The sequence below is a fragment of the Rhinolophus hipposideros genome (genome assembly GCF_964194185.1).
Source record: "Rhinolophus hipposideros genome assembly, chromosome: 17".
In the NCBI taxonomy this organism is placed as follows: Eukaryota; Metazoa; Chordata; class Mammalia; order Chiroptera; family Rhinolophidae; genus Rhinolophus; species Rhinolophus hipposideros.
The window spans coordinates 16,048,521-16,070,260 of record NC_138063.1 but is presented as its reverse complement, the minus strand read 5'-3'; the positions used below and the strand labels follow the sequence as shown (position 1 = coordinate 16,070,260).

At 36.2% G+C, this 21,740-nt stretch overlaps 1 protein-coding gene across 3 annotated transcripts in view; it reads left to right on the top strand.

Annotated features, from left to right (window-relative positions):
* Positions 1-21,740, top strand: part of RAB27B (RAB27B, member RAS oncogene family) — a 168,132-nt gene that overhangs the window by 104,435 nt on the left and 41,957 nt on the right. The window contains exon 1 of one of the 3 annotated variants that reach the window (XM_081079007.1): positions 6,558-7,028. The exons of the other annotated variants lie outside the window; for them this stretch is intronic. The gene's annotated coding sequence lies outside the window, so the exon portion shown is untranslated. Of the gene's footprint in view, positions 1-6,557; positions 7,029-21,740 lie in introns of those variants that run through there. 3 annotated transcript variants of the gene reach the window in all.

Below are 21,740 nucleotides of genomic sequence, written 5' to 3'. Positions count from 1 at the left end.
TCGCGTATGCATTTCTCACTTCTTTGCTTATGCAAATTAGCATGTTCCATATTTCTTTTAGTTGTAAGATTGCTTTTCCCAGGTTTGATATTTTATTGCCTCCACTCCAGGGCAAGCTGGTATAAGCCTAAAGGCATTTAATCATATGTAATCAGATGAATGCCACAGTTGGAACCACTCAATTCTATTTCATCCAGGCTATACACACTGCTACCCCTATAATGAGTATCTGACCCCTTTGACTTTCATAAGGAACTGCCACCAAGATAAGCATTGGAGGAGACCTTACAAAGAGAGAAGGGGTTGAAAGTCTTATACCAAGAAGATGATTAATATGTACCACATTTTATAGGTGGGGAAATGCAAGAACATGAGAAGCTCTTATTAATTGTGGTATATTCATTCTGATCGTGTATTCTTTTATCAGTTCTTTAAAAACATCTTCTCCTCTCTCAAGACTCACAGCAGATTTATAATTATAAAAGTAGATTGTTTATAACTTATGTAAAATAAGGTGAGTGGTTCTAACAAAAGCATACACTTTATAAGAAGTATGTAGGGATTTTCTTCCATTCTCTCAATCTACAGTAGTGAAATGAAATCTGTAGTGAAAAATTCCACAGAACAGAAACCTACTTAGTGGATATGGTGACAATGCATATTCCAGGAGGTATTGTACGGCTATGGTCCTTATGATTTTCATGTCATTTTGGAAATAGAACATTTAACTATATAGTATAAATATAATAAAAATTCATTATGTGCTTGTAGACATTTACCATATCGGTGATAAAAATATATTAGATCGTGTTTCATGTAATTATGATGTAAGATTATTCATTAAGGCATCATTACTTTTTTTGAAAAATATAGATTTTTTTAATTAAAAAATTTTTCGATTACAGTTGACATATTTGAAAATATAGTTTTAAGAAGAAATCATTTAGCATGGAATTCTTTGTTATAACCAAATCTTCATTTACTAAATGTTATTTTTGCAAATTATGTTTTAACATCATGGATGATCAAATATAAAACAACATCATTTCTCAAATTATACCCTAAAAAAGAGATGTATATATTGGTGTCGCTGTAGATGCCTTATAATCGAACATTCGTGAAGGTACTTCAATTTGATCAAAAAAATTGGGGGCGGGGAATACAAATTTGCCTGAAATTATGTCGGTCAATGTTAGTTTGGATTCTTGGAAAATCACCTGAAAATTGGGTAAAAGGCAAAGGAATTTAAGAAAAAATTATTCCAAAGTTGTGTGACATGACAATTTGAAGTATTTGCAGTTAAGAGGTAGCAAAAGTTGTGAACAAGAACACTGTTTTTTGGTAACATATTTTGGGAAAAATGAATAAATCACCATGTATTCATTTACACTTACATAGTAGGCACACATAACATTTTATTTTGTAGCTCACTATAAAGCTAATATTAAGCAAGTATATGTATATACTTTACATGTGCTTGTATATAACTATACTTATGCTTACACTTACAGTTATATATGTTGATATACAACTACCAGGGGTTCCGAAAAATGTATACACATTTTAAGAGATGCATATACATTTTTTTGGCATCTCTCTGTATATTTATGCTTATGTATATGTATTGTCATTACAGTCTTCTCTGCTTAGTTTTTTTATTAATATAAATCTATTTCTTTCTAATCAACTTGTTAATTTGATTAAACAATTTTGTAATTTTAATTATGTCCATAATTATACTTGTAGATTTTTTGTGGTTGTTTATAAAGGGGTCAAACACTATTCATAGCCAGAATAATAGCTTACCCACTACTTTGGCTTCTCAAGTCAGGGCTTGCATCAAGGCTACATGCAAATATTGCTCATGAAACCATTTGGTCCTTTTCTATAGAAGGTCCCAGTGTGTGTTGATTTCACATTCTAAGAAACAGAGGCAAAATGAAGTTGGAAATAGAGAGGTTAAGACCTCATCATACAAAACAACAACAACAACAACAGCAACAAAAACTTGGCAATGTTGTCTCTTGCCAATAATAAAAAGTCAGAATTTGGAATTGCACCTGAATTGCTACTGGCAGCTGCTAAGAACTTTCGCTTGGATTTTGTATGTATTGGTAGCACTCGCTTTACCTTTTGCATCATGAATTTCTGGAAAACATCTTATAATTTAGAACTGTTTCAAGTCTATTGGAGAGTTATTCCCCAATAAAATTTCCCCTATTGAGAAAAAAAAAAAGACCTCATCATAGAGTAGATGCCCTACATACAATTATGTGAACACGTCCACTTTGATGCCTAAAATAGATCTTGATGTGTGACCCATTTAAAGTAATTTGCTAGTAGAAATTCACTTAAACCTACATATTTCTTGAAGTAACATCTTTCAAAGTGGGTAGTAAAACTAGCATGACCTGGAAGTCCAGTCTTGTGACTTTTAGTCATGCTGTGGGGTTTTTTCAAACTGGGGAGGGGTTGATTTTTATTTGTGATTACACAGATTTCATATGAACTGAAAATCAGCAGAGGGTGGAGGCAAACCTGTGTATGGCTAGCTGACAAAACCTTCCCTGCAATCGCAGGAGAAGGGTGAGTTAGGTAACCTCTGATCTCACCAGTTTGGGGTTCAAGTAGAGAGAGACAAGATGGCAATTTTTAAGAGTATAATATTTTGAAGGATGAAAAGCAGTTAAGTCAGTGGCTCATGATATGAAGGACAAGAGAGGAGAAACCAAATATATTTGTTGTTTAAAGCTTTACAATGCTCATTTTCTCTTAGAGCACCTTATAGTTTTCCTTTGTTTTCTCTACCTTATGCCCTCTGCCTGGCACAGTATGAGGCACAAGTTATTAGTAAATGTTTGTTGAGTGAATAAATGACTGTGCAAACCTCACAATCTATCTTTAGTCTACACCCCAAATTCACTTTCTCCACTGCTTATAAGTTATTATGCAAAAAAATATATGTAAGTACTTTAATAAATTGAATGTTTTCCATAATGAACACGTCTTTTGTTTCCCTGTGTATATTTTAAAGCTACATTAATGTTAATTTAATTTTTATTTAGCAAATACATCTCATAGTTTTTTTGTTTTAAATAGTGTTAAAGTTCTAATAAATTAGCTAGCACAAATCTCCTCAAGTCTCAATCCCCACAGGAAGATATTTGACTTTTTTAGTCCTTTTTATTGTACTGACATATTTCAAAATGTCTTCCTTATTCTGCTATTTCTTTATTTAGCAATTTTACCCGTTATCTATGGACTCTATGTTATAGAATTGAGGATTTAGTTGTTTTACACACACATAAACAGAGACTGTCTTTTTTTATCTCTACTCTCTATGTACAGTTATATCATAATTTATGGTTACTTTATTTTCAGCGTTCCCATTATTCTTATTATATCCACATCTGAGCAAAGTGGTGTGTTATCATTATGTTTCTGTTCTCTCACAACCTTTTATTTTCCCTGGAGTTAGTAATATACTTTTGTTTTGTTTTGTTTAGCATGCGTTATACCTATTGTAAATTATTCCTTTCCTTTGATGTGATCTACTTTGTGTTTCTGGAAGATGTTTTACGTTGTTCTCTTTATTCCTGGGTTTTTAATATTTCAGAATGATGTATCTTAGTATGTTTAATTAATTGATTAATCAACTAATTAAAAAAATTCTTCTCCTGGGCTTTTAGTAGAACTTTTGATCCCAAAGATTCATGATCTTCATTTCTGGAATTGTTCTCGCATTATTTCTTTAATTAATTTTTTCATCCCTTTCTGGATAAAAAGAAAAAAACTCTTTTCTGGAACTCTGGGATTTTCATTAGAAAAAAATTCCCTTTTCTCCAATTTTTATTTCTATAGCTTTTTGTTCTATTTTCCTGATGATTTTTTGTCAAATTAATCTTATGACCCATAGTATATTTTCAATTTCAAGAGTTTTTTTTCTATCTTATATACAAATTTCTTTTTAACTCATTTTTAGCAGGAGCAGAGTAAAAATGCTCATGTTTAAGTTCATCTTGTTAAACCACAATTCCTCTAGTTTACTTTCTCCAAAAAATAAACCTCCAGTCTCCTGGAGGCCGGTTTGAGCAGATGGACAAAGTTATGGTTGGTTAATAGCACTGCAGTGGAGAAAGGAACTTTGGGTCCAGCATTCTGTATACAGACGTCTAACCAAACCCCTGTGTTCACCCCACCAGCTGGTCTCCTTCTATGGTGATGTTTATGCCTTCTAGGCCTGAGCCTCCCTGGGTTATGCACAGAGAATTGTCTTGCTTCTTATCCATAACTCCTCCTACAGGTTTACAAATGGTTTAACTCTTCTCTTCCAAATCAGTTACCCAGCCTCCACCTGACTTAGGTTCTTCCCACCATCTATTATAGTTTATTTTGTCTTTTTATGTCTCCTCTCCCTTTTATTTGTCTTTATGATTTCATGATATATATATATATATATATATTTAAATCACTTATTCTTGTGTTAGAGGAGTTTGAGGAAGGGGAGCTGAAACACATGTGATCAATTTGCCATTTTCCACTAGAATTTTCCCATGTATTTTTATATCTGTAGACCTCAGTGCTATATTTATTGAAAGATAAGCCTATTGACAGAAATTATGTCTATTTAATTCATGCTACTGAAACTCCAGGTACAGGAAGGTATTTATTTATTGTTTTATTATGACACATAATGCTGTCGCCTGGTTTTTCCAGGGTCTTTTATTCTGCCCTGCCTCTGTTCAAAGTGGCTTTCACGAGGAGGCCAAGACTCATTCTTTTCTTGTATCCCCACCTTCTTCTCCTTAGCATCCCTGTTCCCAGAGGGAAAGAAAAATTCTCCCACTCTGGACTAGCTGAGTAGTGTCACTATGTAACACTAGTGCTTCTGAGCCCCGGAATCTGAAAGACAGGACTTAGGTGGCAAGTGACTGTCCCTGCACGAGTTGACCCTGCAAGGCGGCCCACACACATATCTGGGGAAGTTGACAAAGAGGGCAGGTGGTAAATGTGTGTGTTAGACTTTCTCATGATAGGATTTTTTTCTAGAAATAGTAGCAAGGGAGCTTGATGTAGTGACTGCCGTGAGCCCTCCCTTCAGGATCAGTGGACCTGAGTCTGCGTTTATGGACCCTCATGATTGTGGGCCCATTGTTGGGACTGTCTCAACCTCAATTTCTTCATTCATACGATGGGGACCAAAAAAATAACAAATGCCTCGCCTATTTCAGAGCAATGTTGTGAAAGTCAAGTGAGATGGTCTACAGGCAAGGGTTTTATAAACTCTACTGCACACAGGAAACAATAGCTATTAGCTTTCACAATAGCTATTAGCTTCACCATGAACGAGGTGAAGAACACAGATTATCATTGTATAGCGCAGAGAATTATTTTAAATTAATGTGCTACATACAGGAGAATAAATTTAAGGTTACGGTCCTTCTTTTATCTCTCTCCAGGCCCTTGGACACACACTTGTCACATACTTAGATATTGCTGATGGATGTAAAATAAATTTACCATGATTATAGATTCCCAGCATATGTCTTTTGAAAATCTACAACCTGACCCTCCTATACTTTCTCCTGGTGGATCAGAATATTTTTTATGAATTGGACCTTACTTTGGGAGAATGAAGTAGATAAGTGCTACCAAAATAAGAAGGATAGCTAACACATGTATAGAATTTACTGTGGCTGGCACTGTTCTATGCAGTTAGCTGACATGATCTCATTTACTCACAATAACCCTAAGAAGGCATTTTATTAACCCCATTTTCAAGATAAGGACATTGAGGCACAGAAAATAGAACTTCTTCCATATTTTCCAATTGGAGGAACAGATTCCCATGGGACCGAATGTTTTCTCCAATACTCCTCCACTTCTTTGCTATTGTTTGTTTGTGTTCGCTTTTGGGTTTGGGGTCTTCATTTACCCCTCCCACAGCTAGGAGAGGCTTCCTAGCTGATTCTCTGAGGCACCCTATCAGAACTGGGTCCCATAACAAAATTTAAGCAGTCATCTCATGTTTACCAACATGAATGAGTACAAGCAACAGGTTTGTAACTTTTTAACTTTATTCACAGAGGAATGAATCAGCTGCTATTATATGTATATAACTGGATTCTTACCTTTACCATCAGTCTGTAAACTACGGATGTCAGTCTGTCTGAAACGTGACCTCAAGAGGGCCAACCAGGATCTCTTCTGTGGATGATTGCAAAGTGTCTAGAACAGGGTCTGCCACATGGTGGGTACTAAATATTTGTTCAGTAAACGTGTGTCCTGATTTTGTTTGATCTCATAGCCTGGATCTCATTTACTGAACGACTGATCTCTGAAGTGACTAGGAGGCAAAGATTAGCGTTTAGCATACTGATTGATGTATTCATATTTATAGATCCTAACTTTTAAAACATCAATTTCTTTCCCACTTTCATTTCCTGAGGCTTTTCTCCGTTCTCCACTGGCAATCCCTTGCTCTCTGTAGTTAATGAGACATCCTCTGGGAGGAGAGAATGCAATGTTTTGGAGGCGGTTCTCACAGTGCCCTGGGCTCTTTCAGTAAGAGATATCAAAGAAAATACGGGAAAATAAAGACATAGAAAGGAGCTGCTGCTCGAGCTTTGAGGCTCCACAGAGGAGAATTTAACCAGGAGCCCAGCCCGTTTGAGTCACCATCAAGATTTGCCCTGAGGTGAGCTCCGCACATCCGCGTGAGGACTGGGAGACACGCCTTCTTCTCACACAAACCTTCCAGATCCAGGCGTCTCGGAGGACTCAGGGGTGGTGCTACAAGTCCTGCCACTTGCCGTCCTGACGGGCAGGGGCTGGGGACAGCGCAGCGTGGGACCGATCCAGCGCCACAGGTTGGAAAAAGAAGGCGCTGTCCCCATGATGGTTGCTCTGTAAAGCAGATCCTGCGTTTTGCTGGTGTGGAAGCCCAGGAGTTCACGGGCTTGGGAAAGGGGAAGGGAGCCTCTGAAACCTGACACCCAGCCCTCTCGCAAAGGAAACTTCGCAGGCTGGTGAGTTGGGGAAGCCGGGCTGTTATTGCTGGAATGTGTACCCACCCACTCAGGGTTTTCTCAGCTGCGAGCCTGCGAAAAGGAAGTAAGACGTGGATGGGGAGCGGCAGGCCAGCCGACAGGCGAGCGGAGCCTGGTTGTGATGGGAGTAGGAGGATGGCATCCTGAAAACTCTAGCTGGCTGTCTTTGTTTTGGTATTCTGCAGGTCAAACAGCTGGTGAGGATACAACGCTGGGCACTGCGATGCCAGTTGCCTTCCATTTGTATCTCAAAAAACAACCGAGAAATTAATAATAATAATAATGATAATCACGATTGTTTATAGAGTTTCATTTCAGAAGCAATTTAGTGAGAGGCAAGCCAGGCAACTGACAGGACATTTCTTTGCACGTCCTCAGGTGAGACAGCTGTAGAAAATCAAAAGTAATTTGTGTCTTCCAATTTTTTGCTCAGTGATTTCCAAATTCTGATCCAAGTGTTGCAGCTATTACGGTGTGAGCGTGTGTGTTCATTCAAGTGGTCATAATAAATTAGTTTCCAAAATAACATTATTTACCTGAAAACTATTGAAGCAGGTGAAATGCAATTAGCAAAAGCTGGAGACTTTTTCCTGGGAAAAAGTTGTCTTTGGTTAAAGTCACATCTATAACATGTTTGCTAGCTTTTTATTTCAAGATCTAAAGCTAAGAGTATAAGATTCCAGTTGTTTAAATGGTACACTATTAAGCCTAAATTAATAACAGTTTCAGTATGATTAGTAACAAAATTATTATTTAACATAATAGCTATGAATTTTGCTTAAAAATGTATGCTGCTTTTAATATTTTAGTTACATTCCTGCACATTCAGTAACATTATAAATATATATTATATACATGGTTATATAGTTCTAAATTTTAAAAGTTAACAGAAAAGACGGGCTTCAGCATTATAGCCTCAGGTACTTAAGTTTATTGAATTTTCAAGTTACTATCAAGTCCAAATTGTAGTAGGAAGTGAGAGCCATTCTACCTCAATATTTTTCACAGTTTCCGAGCATAATCTTTTACCCAGATGGGATCAGCCCTTGTTGAAAGCAACAGGGGATTCTTATGGATGCCCCCAAAAAGGGTAATCTTGACAGTAGTTTAATGTTAATGAGGCTTTCTGCTTAAGAACTGACTATGGCCTCCCATAAAATGTTACCATCATTGCTTTTGAAAGGAAAATAAAACATTGCAGATGAAACTGGAGGAGCCAGTTCTCATAGTTGCCAAGAAAGAATTAAAGGGATCTGCCGTATGTAGGCAAACCACAACTCTCTCAAAGGCTCTTCTTGGAACAGGAATCTTTGACCTGATAGGGAAGGTAATCCTACAATAATTGATCCACCCAGCTCCTTGGCACACCAACGTATACTAAAATTGTCTTTTGGTTTCTGAATTGCTTTTCATGTATTTAACTATTCTTCTAGAGAAGTGGAAGTTATCCAAAACTCCAGGTGGTTCAGAACAGAAAGCTGCTCTTTTCCCACCCTTACTCTGGGAAATTTCTGGCTAGATTTTTTTGGTGTGTGTTCTTTTCAGATCAGTGGAGCATAAAACGTAGACCATCTATTCACATAATGCTCAGCTCACAATTAATCCAGTTTCTTGAGTTGATTCATCAAGGCAGGTTGACCAGTAGTGCAGCTCTTAAGCAAGCCATTGTAATACTGTGATGCAGGAAAACAATTACACTAACAACAGGACAAACAAGTTGTTTTCATGATGAATTTGTCGCTTTCTAAAGATGCCGGCTAAAGGGGAATGATTTTTTTTAACTCCTTCTTATGTGTATATGGAGCTTAAATTTATTACATAGTTGTAGGAAGTGGCAATATCACTAAGCACAGTAAAAACCATATTGTAAACCCCATAAATGGAGTTGCAAATATTACTTAATTCATTTCATGCCCTTTGCAATCATTATTCGTGTTCTCTAAACATTAACCTTCTCTCACAGGCCCTCCTTCCATGAAGAAAATATGTCTAGCGTACCAATAATAAGAATAAAACTCTGTTTAACACATAGTTTAAAAATATTTTCCATTAGACACCTAAGCCAATAAATAAATTAGTAATTGTGCAAGTTTCAGTGCTATTAAAAATTGTAAGGTATAATCATGAATGTAACCTGGGCAGGGGAGGGAGACTGTGTGAGGCAGTGGTGAGGAAAAGCCTCTGGGGAGGTCATCTTTTTAAAAGATCACCTCAGCCTCCTTGAGGAAAACGTATTGTAGGGCAAGCAGAGTAGGAGAGAGACCAGTTAGGAGGCTATTTCAGTAGACCAGAGATGACAGTGGCATAGAACAGGGTGGAAACAGTGGTCCCAAAGAGAAGTAGATAGATTCAGGAAACATTTGAAGGCAGGGCTGACAGGACTTGCTGGCTAATTGGATAAGGGGTGGAGATGAAGGCAAGGAAGAATCAAAATGATCACCAGGTTTTACACTAAAAATACTGGGTAGATGGTTAAGCTGTTTCCTAAGGTGGGTAAACCTAGCATAAAAACAGGTTTGAAAGGAAAGTAAAGAATTGGTGTCCAGCCCTTTGAGATCTTCTTATATATCTGAGTGGAAATGTCAAACTGGGCTTTTGGATGAGAATCTGGAGTCGTTGGAAGAAGTCACAGGGAAACATTGAAAGCTGGGAATCCTGTGCCTGTGGATGCTACTTAGAGCCACACAGTCTTGAGGACATCACCTGGAGCGATAGTAGAAAGAGAGAGAAAAGTAGGGCCCTAAGGGCCACGCTCTGGCTTAGTCTAACACGGAGGGATCTTGCAGAGAAGAAGCCAGTAAAAAGCCAGTGAAGAGGGAGGTAAACCAGAAGAACATGTTGTCAGGGAACCCCAACCAGGAAGTAATTTAAAAAAGGGGGAAAGTTCAGTTTTGTCAGATGTTGCTAGAATGATGAGTGATAGGAGGACTGGAAGTGATGAATGCATGTGGTAATTTGGAATCATTGGCAGTTTTGATAGGAGATGGAGTTCTTAAAAATAAGGAATTCAGATAAACTAACTTTTAAAAAATTGAAAATAGCATTTCCTATTATCCCCAGATAGATACCACCAAAAAAATTCATGAGGCTACGTAGAGGCTCTAATAAAATCAATTTTTAAAAATGCTTTGTAGAATGGATGAATAAAGGAACACATAATTAGAAATACTTCCCAAGGTGTTAAATGAGCTGTAAGCATAGTATGAAGAAGAATGAAACCAAGAGTGGGCTGAAGTTTGGAAAAAATGCTAAGGTGAGCCAAAGAGTCTTCTAATGTTGTTTGGAGCAAAACAGTAAATTAAGGAAGTTAGTGGATATGAGAGAAAGTGGAATTACTCAGGGTTTATTGCTTCCCTCTTCTTTCCAATGAAAAGAAATAGTGTTCAAAACCAGGAAGGACAAGACAAGACTAAAAGAAAATTAAAAGAAAAGAAAGATGAGAAGGTATTGTGACTGGAAGGAACTTCTTTAAGTGGGAAAGAACAACATTGGGAGCAATAGAGAGGATCCGTCTAAGGAAGCATTGTTTCAGCTGAGACCTGACAGACGTCAGGGTGCCAGTCAGGCGGACACTTGAGAAAGAACAATCCCGACAGAGCAAACACATCTGCTGAGTTCCTGACCTAAGAAAGAGCTTGATGCGTTCAGTGATCTGACAGGAGAGTTTGGAGAGTGGAAGGCAGGCGGTAGAGAGTTGCACAAGGTGACACTGGAGAGACCACTTGGGAAGTCATTGCAGGGACAAGCTATGACCAAAGACCAAGAAATGCAGCACCCCAAGACTTAATGGCTGTAGAGACAGCTTGTAGTAGAAGTTGGACTAAATCCCCTTCAAGCTCTCTTCCAAAACTGTGATCTTACAAATACAAGAACGCAATTTGTTTGACGTTTGATAGATATTTTAGACCACAAATTAAGAGATAATGTGTAGTGAAAGTGTAGTTAATACAGTTATAAAAAATAGCACAGATCAAAGTAAATTAAGTTGTAGCTGCCTTATAAATCAAATGTTTAACCTCCAGAAATACAGGAAGAAAATTTTTTTTTAGTAAGAAAAACTATATTCAAGGATGTCAAGACTTGCCCACATAATTTTGGGAATAATTTCAGAGAAGGCAGATTAGATGTCATAAATTAGTGAGCTTTACATCAAACCATTAAGAAATCCATCCCTAATAAAATCCTGCTAGTGCTGAATAATATAGCTAGGGGTATGGCATTCATTCTCTGTAAGGCTTGATGTTTTCCTGTGTGAAAAATGAAGGAATAGATTGATTCTTTTAATGTCCCTATTGTCTAGCTTTATACCTGGGTAATTTACAATTCTTGCTATATATATTTACTATATATGTATGGAGAGAAAGAGAGAGAGGTGTACATATATGTACACACAGAGAGAAAAGAAGAATGAAAGAAATGTATAGATGCTATAAAAGGGAAAACTTTTATTTTAAAAGGCTTAGGGAAAAAGTACAGATTTTATTTTAGTCTTCTTTCTGTAGCACAAAAATTTATTTTTAATTATAGTGATCTTGGGATCAACCCAATATGTTTTCTTGTTTCTTCTTACTTTAAATTGCTCAGAAAAAAAAATGAAACCGTGTATTAAATCTGACCTGAGGGATACACCAGAACAAAAATAACTAGTAAAAGCAGAATTGCTTTGTATTCTATTTGTCCAATCGAACTTAGGCAAGGACCTCAGAGCCTCAGAAGTTCGTTAAAAGAATTCTCAGTTCTCATGGTCTTTTGTTCAGAATATGCTCTTCTCAAATGTAATGTTGATAAATGTTTCTGGACATGTCAAAATATTTCAAATATAGAACACAATTAACATTTTTCAAAGAAGAAAAGATAAACTAGGCATCTCTTAGTGCTTAAAAAAAAAAGTTGAAACCTTTTCCAAGATCGAGAGCTTCTGCATATCGACTCAGGTGCCTCCTTGCACTGACTTTGTGCCTCTGATTTTCTGAAGTTTTTTCCCAGCTGCTGGGAAATACAGGAACAATGCAACCTATTTGCTAATTTCTTAATTCTTTCAGTGAACTCAAGATAGACACCACAACTAACTATGTGGAACCTATTATTCCCAGGCTCTGTTCCTAGTATCCCTCCCCCGTTCAGTCTCTGATTTCAATCTTCCTAAGGTTGGGAATAACTGCTGTCAAATGCAGCCTCTCAGGTTTGGAGGTAAAAGCTTCTATTAGAAACAATACAGAAAACAACACTGCAAAACATGTCTTAGAAAAAAAACACTTTAATGAACACATTCTGGTTTTCACAACTGAGAGTTACGACATAATGAAACAGGCATAAATAAATAGAACATGATATGAGAAAGACCTGTTCCTTAAGCTTCAGTTGGAAACGAGATGCTAGTCAATGAAGATGGCGTAGTAGTAATAAAATGAAATGAGCAATTTAGGGTTTGCTTATCTCTCTAGACGTCACTAGACCATTATCAGGTGCTTCTTATTTTGATATCAACCTATACAATTTCCCCAATCTCCCTTGTTAGATTTTAATTTTTCACTTATCTACCAGAAAAACCAAGCAAACCAAAGTAGAATGCATAACTCAGTACTGCACTGCTCCTGCGTACCTCCTTAATTGCGGTGTACTCTCCCCACCCCAGGAATTTACATACTTGATGATAATTCATTCTGCTTGAGATTAAAAAGAGTATCCCTGGTTAAAGGTGAGGACCAGTTGAAAAATGGAGTGTCAGGACCCTTGTTCAGTGTGTTTTTATCTCTAACAGGGAAAGTTACGCCGGCCTGTGAGGGTTTGGTCTCCTCTGCAGACTTGAAGAAAGCCTGGTGTGCATATGTTTCCAGTGCAAGCTGTGAGGATGTCTCTGAGTTCTATGTTGTGGTTTTCTCTGTAAAACAACAATATGATAGTAACTGAGCTGCTGTGAAGATGAATTTGCCTTGAATTATAATATTCTTCCTCCTGGTTCCCAGTAGATTTTCCAGTCAAGTGTGGTTTTCATGGTTCTAACTTCCTACTGGTTTTCACTCCTATTTGACTTGTAAAGTAAACTCATGCATGAGGCCCAGGGAACCAGAAACTAGTTTCCTATCCTTTAGTTCATGGAAGGTGTTGGATTTAGGTGATTTTAATGAAATAGAGCCTTGAAACATGGGGTTGTTAGTCTAGAGTAGTAATGTTGATTCTTAAAATCAATATAGTAAATATTTATATACCTACAGGGATACGCACCTTGAGAACAGAGAACTAATTCGAAAAAGAAAAGGAATAATTCAAATTCATAAATGTTAACTATATATTTAAAGAAAAATGTTTTGTTGGCATCATCATATGTTATAACCAACAGTAACATTTTTATTTTTTAGGAAACATGTTTTTAAAAATGTAGAAATTCGAATAGGAGGGTTAAAGAACTAGCTCAAAACTGCTTCATAATTAGTCCTTTCTACGATAATCATGTTATTGTGCATGGTCACTTGATCCAAAAGATGAAAATAAGAAACCCCCAAATTACTGACATCCTTTGGAGAGTACAAATTCTACCTGGATAGCATGAACTTTAGAATATGTTGAGCTAGTTATGTTAAAATTGACAATGTTATTTATTACAATAAAAGATCTGCTCACCGTATTAAAATTGCAACAAGTTGATAGCAATTTAGTCTCTGGTATAATTTTTATATATCTTAATTTTTATTAAAAAATTCATTAAGTGCCTTTTATGTATCAGCCTCATATTTGGCACTTTGGTTGTAAACATGAATAAGACATAGTTCTTGCTTTTGAAGAATTTATAATCTGGTAAAATAGAAACATGAGCAGGTAATTTCAGTGTAAACTGGTAAAATTAGTGGTTTGAATACTGTATTGTGGTAATAAAGAGAAAGACAAATTTAAGGGGGCTAAAACTAGAGAGATCATTTAGCAGTGGGAAATGAAAAATGTCTGAAATTAGGTCAGTGATTGTAAGATTAGAGAAGAAAAGTCAGATTAGAGAAATTGTTAACAAGTGGCATTGGGAAAAAGGAAAAAATTTTTATAACATCTCATTGCTGGTTAAAGGATGCAATAGATGGATGAGTAGTGGTCCCACAAATTGAAAAGAGGTATAGAAAACATGAAGCACAGTGAGGGAGGAAGACATACTGTGTTTGGGGTATTTGTGGTCATTCAGTTGGATTTGTTCAGGAAAATGGCTTCCAGAATTTAAACATCCTAGGAGAAATCAGACTGGTAATAGTGACTTAGGGGATATGTAAGGTTGTATCTAATTATATATGTTTATCATTATTATTATTGTTAAATTGGGAGGATTTATTAAATAAGCTGGTAGCTCTTAGTTTATGACTATGACATCATTTATCCTTTATTATGGAGTGATCACTTTTCTTTCCCTGTAATTTTGTTAACCCATATTCTCTCCCAGCTGCCCTGTGAAAATGACAAGTCATACCTCAGTAGGAGTGTGTTCTGGTACCATAGAATAGAAAACCTAACAGATTCCTAAAATGATTGAATCTATTGATTTGGGCTCATTAACATCATGCCTTAATAACTGAAACCCAGCCCATATTAATTTAAGAACAAACTAACTCCCATTTTCTTTATTTTACTCTGTAGTTTTCTTCTAGTTCCGCTATGCCTGAACTTACGACACTTTTAAGATCAACTTACCAATGCATACAAAATGTACTGCAATGTTCTAAAGGAATTGAAGACTAATTCTCTTGTAATGATTACTTCTGCTACCATGTTTCCCGAAAATAAGACCTAGCTGGACAATCAGCCCTAATGCATCTTTTGGAGCAAAAATTAATATAAGACCTGGTATTATATTATGATATGATATGATATGATATGATATGATATGATATGATATGACATGACATGACATTATATTAATTATATTATATATCCAGTCTTATAGTGAAGTAAGTCTTATAGTCTTATAGTGAAATAAGACTGGGTCTTATATTAATTTTTGCTCCAAAAGACGCATTACAGTTGATTGTCTGGCTAGGTTTTATTTTGGGGGAAACACCGTATTTCTAATAAAACGTAAAATATTGTCAAGTGATGGACCTGTAAGTATATGCCAAGTGATTGACTAAGTTTAGGGAAAGTTATTCTCTCTCTCCTCACTCCTCTTTCCACTTCATCTCCATTCCCAGGATAATTCGCCTTCCAGTTCACTTTTTAAAAAAAGTTTGGGGAATATCTTATTACATTTACAACCATTCTTTAACAACATTTGATTGTCTCTCACTCTCTGTTGCTAATATTTCTGATTATTAAGTAATCAGTATAAGAACATTCTGCATGCCCGCTTGTCCAGTTGAAGTGTTCTCTCTGTGTTCCTTCTGGATTCCAGGTGGTTAAAACATTCTTTGTTATGGATGCCTCATTTCAGACATCTAGTTCTGAACAAGTCTGAAAAGATGTGTTTTTCATAAAAGCGTCTTATAATATGCCAATAGCCCAGTTATTTGTGTTCTGATTATTATAGATGGAGAAGCAAAATCCTAAAAAAACATTTAATGACTCACCTGTGAGTTAGACACATAATCCACGTCTAGAAATTTCCCAGTCAGGATTTCTAATTAGAACCATGTTGACTAGCGTTCTTTTGAACATTTTTCCTAACACATTTGATTACTTATGTTACTCACTAAGCTATTATCTAACTGTGAATCTTCTAAATTATCCCTCTACATCAGTATTTCCTATTATCTTGGAAAATATGTTTTTTCTTGTTTGAGGTTTGTCTATAGGAAAGTTAATATAATGGGCACACATCTCTTGTTTTGCAGAGTATTTGGACTTGTGTAGGAGTATTATAATAATAATATGAAGAAAAAAGCACAAATATCATTAACACACACAAAAGTCCTCCTATAACTTATGATCACTGTAAATCATGACTCTTTGATATGGTTGTTAGGAGTGAAAATCTGCATTGATAGTAAGTTTTTGATGAAAGACTGACAACAAGCACCATTATTTCCAGCTTTGAAATATTATCACCATAAGAATGTATTCATTGAATGCACCAATTTTTGGGTCTAGGCCATTGCGTAAGAAGATCAAAAATTTGATAATTTTCCTTTTAATGGGCCCAGTTTTGCAAATTCTACTTTTCTTATAAAGGCTTCCAGTTTGGAATGGTTTTTTTTACATATAACTTATAGAGATTTCAGGACATTCATAGAGTATATATGCCAAGGTACGAAAAAGATGAAAGAAGGTTAAAGTAAACAAAACACTTCTCCCATTTTAGACATAATCTTTATGAGTTTAGTTTCTTGTAACACAATTGCAAGAAACTAACACAGTTGCCATAATAATGATTTTGGCAATTGTGTTACAAGAAACTAAGCTCATAGAGGAATGATATAAAGGCAAAATTGAACTAAATGATTCAGGCAGACAGTGAGGTCTTTGCCAAACCATAGAGTCTCAAGGATAGGATATGTAAAGGCAAAAATAAAAAGTTTTTGTCTACTTAGGGTCTTCCTCTTGGCCTGATGTATTATTTAGCTCGCCCAGATACTGACAGCATATATGTAATCCAGCACTAATTAAGACAAATCTACAGAGTAAACTAGACCTTGAATAATATCTTTGTTTTTTAAGTAGAAAATTTCACTTAATTCCCATTACTTTAAAATTACTCTGTTTAACTGGATCTAAAATAAATTGATACTAGAATTAAAGAGGAGAGTGAATATTTTTATAATATCCATTGCAGTGGTGAATTTCTAGGACTACATTTATACTCGGGCAATGGTGTCTATAAGTAAATCCATATCATTTTTAAGAATAGTTGCTTGTGCTATGAAGCTTTATTAGGGAAGAAACAAAAGATGCTTTTTTGTAGACTTTTCAGAGAAATGATATATCCTCAGTTTCTCCGATGTAATTGGAAATAATGAAGCTTTTTATAAGGCCAAACATTCCTTGGGGCCCCAAAACTCCTGCCTGGGCAAATAATTTTATTGTATGTCTATTTTATCATGGAAGTAAGATTGTGTCCTTGGGTCTTTTTTTTTTCTTTGACATTTATTCACAGTCGAGCAAAGAACTTTCTTTTTAGTACAAGTCGAGGATAAAATTGATTTCTCTCAGAACTTTATCTCAGAGCCCACTTTTCTCTTTTGATATTTTCTACCTTGTTTGGTACCAATTTTATACTACCAAGCTGGAAAATCAAAGACTTGTTGACCAGTATTTCTGATGAATTAATTTCTGCTGAGGTAGCTATGCCTGAAAACAACTAACAAATTACTCATCTCAGTAAGCATTTTGCTTTATAACGTGTAGCAAAGATCCAAATGCATGCCGAATGTTAGAAGTTCTAGGCTTAAGAATAGATTTGTAGGGGAACAATTTGGGGCAAAAAGAATTGTATCAGTTAGAGCTGATGTAGTCCATAAGGATGGTGGCACTGAGGTCTGGAATTTCTGGAGCAGCCACCACTTAAAATCTTCCATTACCAGGGCAGATTCTAGGCTAGATAAGGATTCAAATCCCTGCTTCTGAAAATATGGTCATATGCCTTTGTAGAAAACATATCCTTTTTATAGAGTCTCTTAAGTCCATCCTCAGAAAGGGAATTGGTCCTTTCTTGGAGTTTGAGGCTTGCTCACCAGTATTATCCACTACACTGGACTGTGTATCTTTGATAGTTTAAGTTCTCAGTTTCCTGTCTCATGGATGAACATTATAAGTATATATAAATAGACTTGGTAAACTGGCAGACACTGTGGTTAGTCCATAGACTAAAGTAATAGTAACTCATCAAACTGACTGAACATTTTCTAGCAGGAGTGCTGGCATTTTTCTTAGCTAACCTCAGCCAATTGCCAGCATAAGAGGTAGACTTATAAACAACTCATTTCTCTACACAGGTCCAGGTCTACAGTTGCAAACTAAATGGCCAACCTCATAGATACATGATATAAAAAGATCACTTGGGTATTTGCATCTCAGTAATTTTAGAGTAATTCTTAACAGCATTACTGCCCTCTGAGTTGTTACCATCAGAAATAGACACCAGTAGGGGAGGCCGGATGGCTCAGTTGGTTAGAGCACGAGCTCTGAGCAAGCGTTTCGGGTTCGATTCCCACATGGGCCAGTGAGCTGTGCCCTCCACAACTAGATTGAAGGACAAAGACTTGGAGCTGATGGCCCCTGGAGAAACACACTATTCCCCAATATTCCCCAATAAAATTTAAAAAAGGAAAAGAAAAGAAAAGAAACAGACACCAGTATACTTCAGCCTACCAGCCTGGAAAACCACACTTATTATTAATACTTAGGATAAAATGGTTCCAAATTGAGGATTTAGGCACTTCACAGGAATTACAAAGCGATAACAGTTTGACTTTCCTTACAGACAAAAACATGTGTAATTGATTATAGTAAGCAAAATGGAGTCCAGCTTTTGCCCTTTGGAGGTGTTGTCAAGAACAAGGTAGGTCAGATGTCTAAAGGCAGAAGACTGCTATGGAAGATAGAGCCCTAAAGTAAAGTTCATCATGGGAAAATTTAGTCCTGGTTTTCTATCTGCACTTGGCTTATTTCCAAACAATACTTTATTTCAAGTCAGAGAAAGTTAGAAAACTGACATGGAAGTGGTTGACTCACTTGTTTGTAAGAAGGGATATGTAAATATTTTCTTATTTGTTTTACCATAAGGAAAACATAGGTCAGGTGACTACTGAAATTTTTGGAAAAAAATTTTATGGGCTTTTCTTTGAGAACTATGAATACTAGAACACTTAATCAAATCACCTGAGATCATTTCTGGTCTCTTTTCAAGGACCCAAGGTTTTTTTGAACTATTTTTCAGAAGAAGATTTCTGTAAAACTTTACGTGTAAAAGAAAATTTGGATAGATATTTTCAACTAATTTTTTAAGCATAACACAGTTTATCAGGACATTTTCAAGTCCATCAAAGCTTCGATGATAATATCAAGAAAGAGAAAGAAAGTAACCATTGGGAATATAGCAATATGATATGTAGAATTCTTTTGCCCTGTGGGTCAAAACAGAATTCAGAATATTGACTGCAATATATTTCAAGATGCCATTGCCATTAGATTTTATCTTTCTTTACCTTTAAGAGCAAAAATGCTTATTAAAAATATTCTTAGTTTGGAAGGCTACTGCAACTAACAATTTCACCTTAGAGTTGCTAGTTTCATACAATAATATTTGTTGTGTCTTGAATTTGTGCATTTGTAATAATTTTGAATGAGGAGAAACTCTCAACCTCTCTAAAGTTCAATCACTGACCTTCAAATTTACTTGTACCATTGTCACTGGGTATTGTGTCAACAAGTAACATAACTGACTGGAGTTTGTGGTAAAACTTTTGCTGATGACTGAGGTTCAGGAAGGCACTAAAATAAATTAAAATAAATTAGCGCCATGTACAGTTGACATTTTTTAAAGCTTTGCGTTAATAGCATACTTATACCCTTAGATTTTTAATAAAATTCACTCCTTTGTGTTAGCAGTTGTAAACTATCCTGTATCAGAAAGACACTTCTGACTCTCTTTTAGGAGAACTTGCACCTGAAAGTGGTTTAAAAAATAGGCCGGAGGTGTTTTTGCAACCATCTCTCCTGTTTGCTCTCCTGATTCCCCAGGAGCCAGGGGTGATAGCAAAAAAACCAGCATGGGACCTGCTGACCAATCAGAATATCAGGAACATTTAAGCCATACTGGCTTGTACCTACTACATGTCAGCTGGGCCAGGTGATCAATGTCAAACTATTATAAAATAGAGCAGAGCTAACTGACTTACAATATGATACATGGATGATGTATCACAGAATTGTACACCTGAAACCTATGTAACTTTACTAACCATTGTCACCCCAATAAACTTTAATAACAAGAGGAAAAAGAAATCAGACGTATTCTAACCTTCAACTCAATCTACTTGATTCTAACACTTTAAAATATCATATGGTATAAGCGGATTATTTCTATTGTTCTGAAATATAAAATGTGAATGATGAAGTCTTCTTTGAAATATTTCTTCAAATTCTATACACTTTGACCAAACTGGAGCTATATATTTTTCTTCATTTTCAGGTAATCAAGATTAAAATAATTTTTAAAACCATGAATATTAGGGCAACCATTCCTCATCTGCGGGAATCTGTATGCCAATTGCTCATCCATGTAGGTTTAGGATCATGTCCAAATGAAGGACAAGAAATGTAAATGCCACAGGACTAGAAGAAAAGTCACTCCATAACCTTGAGATGGCTTCAGTGAAGAGGGGAGGAGGACCATAGGAATTAGGGTGCAGTCTGACATAACAAGGGTGTGACCAAGAACCAAACCAGGTTCATGTATGAAGCTCAGTTACAATTGTGGTTTATCTACATATCAATATCCTCTACAGGAAATAACTGTGGGAAAAGACGTTGAATTAGCCAACAACCATGACAAAGAGCCTTGCGTTAAACTATCTACAGAGCTCTGTGGTGTTGATAATTCCAATAATTTTCACTGTATGAAAGATCCAGGAGAGTGAATTAATGTTGGTGATAAGCCAAGTACAGACAGAAAACTAGACTGAGTTCACGTCATGAGCTCATTTTAATTTAGGGCTACTTCTTACATAGTCGGTCACTGGAGGACCTACTCTGTGCAACATCCTAGTTGAATGGACTGATTTGCTTCACTAGTAGCGCTACAAAACTCACATGTGTCTTTCCCAACCTGCTCTCTACCAGTCTTTGCCTAGTTTATGTTGTCGTGTTGATGCTACTGTGAATATGGGGGTGTAGGAGAGGGGGGAATGGCTATTGCAGGTTTAATAATGTTTTTCATCTTCAACTCTATAAAGAAGAGTTTCCCCTCAGAACCTGGTGTTATAACTTTTACTAACAATTTGGCCAAAATTAACTCATTATGTATTAGGCTACTTTTCCTTCAGACATATTAGCAGCATAATATTTGGTTATATAGTGTGATGCATTTTTCTAAGTTTAGGGTAGAATCTATCGGAATAAAAAAGTCCCTCTGAATTTCCCTCGTTAAGCAACAATGGATATAATAAAAGGGTCACTGCAATAGGAAGAAAGTAAAATTGTAAAATAAGTTAATACTCTCTCCTTTTCAGGCTCACCCGTTTTCTCTTTTCCTTTCCCCAGGGATCTGAGTCTTTTATGGGACTCCCCTGGGATCTGCTCCTCTTGCCTTTGCTCTGACCTTTCTCACATTTCCACAAGGTTATCAAAGTGTACCTGTCCCAGGTTCCATTCCCTCAGGGCCCTCCCTTCTGCTTAATAATCTGATATTCTAATTGTTGCTAATGTGCTAATTGGCCCAAATATAATAGTGTTCATTTTGGAAAACCATACAATCAGTACTAATGATTTGCTGATTGTGTACTTGTGAATTTGCCTACTGGTTAAAATTCATTTGTAACCCCCACATCAATACCCCTGATGTATTGTGGTCATCCACAGATGGCATGGAAACAGAGAAAATTTTGAGTTTTCTGATGTGCACATCGGAGGTCAAACAAGTTGACACCCTACTTTCTTGTTTCAGCTCTCACACTACACAAGTGTCCTTTTCACGGTTTACTTAGTGCCACATTTTTTGCATTTTTGTGGAAGTTTTTCTGTTTAAAATGGCCCCCAAATATAGTGCTGAAGTGCTGTCTAGTG